Source organism: Odontomachus brunneus, unplaced genomic scaffold (assembly GCF_010583005.1).
Source record: "Odontomachus brunneus isolate Ranch 3 - 2012 unplaced genomic scaffold, Obru_v1 Obru_scaffold_064, whole genome shotgun sequence".
Lineage (NCBI taxonomy): Eukaryota > Metazoa > Arthropoda > Insecta > Hymenoptera > Formicidae > Odontomachus > Odontomachus brunneus.
Window position 1 is genome coordinate 1,176,375 of NW_022639514.1, and position 302 is coordinate 1,176,676.

Here is a 302-nt window from a genome sequence, read left to right on the forward strand (position 1 = left end):
TAAACCCTCGCGGCCAGTGACTATCACTGCGGTAAATACAGATAAACCATCGACGTCTCGCAGAAACGGGAACGTCCGATTTAATAATGATACAGAAGGAGAAATCAAAAAAGAACAAAATCGCGTGCGCGACTACCGCGTAAATCAGATCCGCCGAAATTTACATAAACGCACAGGATTCGACTTAGTCATCTTGCCTATAAAAGAGGCGAAACAAGAGAAAATACCTTTTCTCGTTGACACGGGATCCGCAATAAGCCTCGTAAAGATACGAACGCTGGACGATGATACCCCTATGACTG